The sequence below is a fragment of the Nestor notabilis genome, unplaced genomic scaffold, assembly GCF_000696875.1.
Source record: "Nestor notabilis isolate BGI_N333 unplaced genomic scaffold, ASM69687v1 scaffold16615, whole genome shotgun sequence".
NCBI classification, from domain to species: domain Eukaryota; kingdom Metazoa; phylum Chordata; class Aves; order Psittaciformes; family Psittacidae; genus Nestor; species Nestor notabilis.
Genome location: NW_009928061.1, coordinates 5,682 through 5,958, shown reverse-complemented (window position 1 = coordinate 5,958; position 277 = coordinate 5,682).

Below are 277 nucleotides of genomic sequence, written 5' to 3'. Positions count from 1 at the left end.
CATGAACACACCGAGCCCAGGCTGGTTTTCTCCAATATTTATTTGCTCCATCTCCAATCCCAAGCCAAGCAGCCACCAGGAGATAGCAACCAGGAGATTCAACAGAGCAGAGACCTCACAGGCAAGAGCCAAGCAGTCGCAGCCCAGCGCTGGGTGAAACCCAGGCCCTGATCCACGTCATGCTAAGTAAGAAAATAAGACACTCTCTAATTACAGTCTGAGATTGGTGAGAGGCAGCCCCGGGGAAGGCACGGCCGGGACAAGGGCACCAGCGTGG